General features: G+C 42.4%; 1 pseudogene; it reads right to left on the bottom strand.

Moving 5' to 3' along the window:
• Positions 1-354: 354 nt before the first annotated feature.
• Positions 355-1,748, bottom strand: LOC120120635 (annotated as a pseudogene).
• Between the last annotated feature and the right edge of the window lie 1,104 nt (positions 1,749-2,852).

Genomic DNA, 2,852 nt, shown 5'->3' on the forward strand with positions numbered 1-2,852 from the left:
AATTATTCACTAATATGATTCTTCAGGTAGCTGTTTATGCTATGTTGAAAACGGTTTTCTAAGTGGAGAGATTGCTATCTCAATAAGAATAGATGGGACTTGTTACTTTGGCGTTTTCATAATGCATTACGAGCCGCGTTTCTCCTGCATATCTGCAATTTTAGAAGATCAATGAATCCAATTTGTCAAAGCCTAATAATAGAAATTAGTACATAAATAAATAATGTTATTGAACCAGTAAGTTCTACACGAGACTCGGGGAAATTCAAAATGGCAGAGGTTTCCGGTGATATTACGAAGAAATATAAAGCCATGATCTTGAGCTTTATGCTTAGTACTTTCCTTATGATCTCCCTAAATGTTGTTCAATCTCAATCCATCTAACAAAGCCATCAAATCAGTGTGAGATGAACCACCTTCTTCAACAGCTCTCTTTGCCATCCACTTCAATGCATTGACTCTGTCTTTCATGTTATTAGCTTCTTTTCCAAGCATCACCTCGGTTATCGCCTTTGTTATATTCTCTTTTGTCACTAACAATTTCTTGCCTTCCATCCATCTCGACCATTCATGTGCCCCAACTCCAACACCTACTCTTGGTATATCTGTAATGAACTTTTCATTGATGAACTGTTCATTACTTAGTGGCCAATTCACCATTGGCTCTTCAGCAGTAATACTCTCCAGTGTTGAGTTCCATCCACAGTGTGTCATAAACCCTCCTATGGTTTCATGACCAAGAATCAGCACTTGAGGTGCCCATCCCCTTATGATCAAACCCTTCCCTTTCATCCGTTCTTCAAATCCTTTTGGCAACCACTCCTCTTCGTCTTCATTAGTCTTTCTTACAACCCATAAGAAATCCCGCCCAGATTCTTCAATCCCCTTGGCAATCTCATTAAGTTGAGCCGCTGAAATCCAGGATACACTTCCAAAACATATGTATAAAACCGAGTTGTGTTTCTTCGAGTCCAACCATCGTAAGCATTTGACACGGTGCCATAGAGGCATCATTTGCATTCCCCCTTTGTGATTTGTCCTCCGTGTCGTTGTTGCAGAGGGATAAAGGGCCTATGTGCCATGATTTCCTCCCCAAGGTTTTTCTGTAGTGTTCTACATAAGCTGGTTCCAAGTCTTGGAAACTGTTCATGATAACCCCATGCTATTGATCTCAGCTTTTATAAGCTTATGCACCAAAGCTGTGATTTCAACATCAGCTCCCGATTCTCTAAGCTTGGTCGTTTGTTTCCGTCTTGTCATCATTATCTTGTCCGGAATTCCTGGAACTTCAAAGGGTTGATCATCCGATGTAACAGTTTTTGGAGGTTCATAGCGCTGGAAGCTATCGAGAACACTGCTGGCAAAGGAGTTTGTTCCATGAAAAACCAGCATTAGTATCCCAATCATCCTTGCAACATCTGTAGACCACAGGAACATTCCGTCTGCAATGAGGCAGTCGGGGCGACGGTCTTCGAGTATTCGTTGAAGCGGTTGTTGAAGCAAGCTAACAGCCTTGAAGAACTTGTATCCCATTTCTTGTGAAGTGATGGAACTTATAATCTCTATTCCCTCAGGCAAGCCAGCCTCCATGGAAGGGAATTTTATTATGAGAACGTCGATATCGGATCCTGACTCTTGATCTCTTTGGATTGTTTTAGAGAAGAAAGAGACATTGAGTTAGTGGTGAGAATGGTGGCCTTCGCACCTTGCCTTGCAAATAGTCTGGCCATGTCCACAGTTGGGATCATTTGCCTAAAAACCCCACCGCTAAACCCACCGTCCGATGGGGCAACCACTGAGATATGTTGGCCTCCTCACTACCACACACCTTTTCACCATTCGGATCTATCGTCCAACCATTGGAGCAGCCATCGTCGAAGATCAGAAGGAAATCTCTTTTTTTTCTTTCAATTTTATTTTTCTTTTGTATTTTAGGTTTTTTTTTTTTATCTACGATCTCTCTGTATTTTTTATCTCAACTCCCGAATCCTCTTGATTTTTCAATACTCTCTCTCTGATCCTTTTTTATCTCTCCCTCCTCCTTTAAGGTAATGCATGTGATGGCCTTGATAGATTCAAGATGCTTCCGAGAAAATAGGTATGAATACCCTATTTTCAGCTTGATTGACAACCGGATTGCCTCGAGATTTCTTGTTGATGCTTTTGATTTCCTTTATTATTTTTCTCTGTTTTTTTGTTGACTGATTTGGTATATGTCACTGTGGATGGATGGGAACGGCTCGATGAGAGGTTCGGCAATGGCTCACATGTTGGTGAGAGCTGAGCGATGAAGTCCACGCGTGACTGGGAGCTAGAAAGCCAAGAGGCAACGACTGGCTCTCTAGGGTTTCAAAAACCCTAGGGTATTGATTGGGCCGGGTCGAATCTGCTCCGGGTTGTAGCTGGGTTGGCTTGTTATCTGTAAACAGACCGGGCTTCTATTGGGTTCTGGGTCAGCTATTTGGGTCTTGTAATGTTGGGCATGTATTGTAATTGGGCTCCGGGATTGACCCTTTGGGTGGCTGTTGTAGTTGGGTCACTAGGTTGTTGGGCCGATTCGGATTTGGGCTGGTCTCGGTAGGTTTGTACTCCTGCAAAAATGTAAATAAGTATTATGATCAAACCCTTCCCTTTCGTCCGTTCTTCGAATCCTTTTAGCAACCACTCCTCTTCGTCTTCATTAGTCTTTCTTACAACCCATAAGAAATCCCGCCCAGATTCTTCAATCCACTTGGCAATCTCATTAAGTTGAGCCGCTGAAATCCAGGATACACTTCCAAAACATATGTATAAAACCGAGTTATGTTTCTTCGAGTCCAGCCATCGTAAGCATTCGACACGGTGCATAGAGG

This window comes from Hibiscus syriacus, unplaced genomic scaffold (assembly GCF_006381635.1).
Source record: "Hibiscus syriacus cultivar Baekdansim isolate YM2019G1 unplaced genomic scaffold, ASM638163v2 tig00110342_pilon, whole genome shotgun sequence".
Classification (NCBI taxonomy): Eukaryota; Viridiplantae; Streptophyta; class Magnoliopsida; order Malvales; family Malvaceae; genus Hibiscus; species Hibiscus syriacus.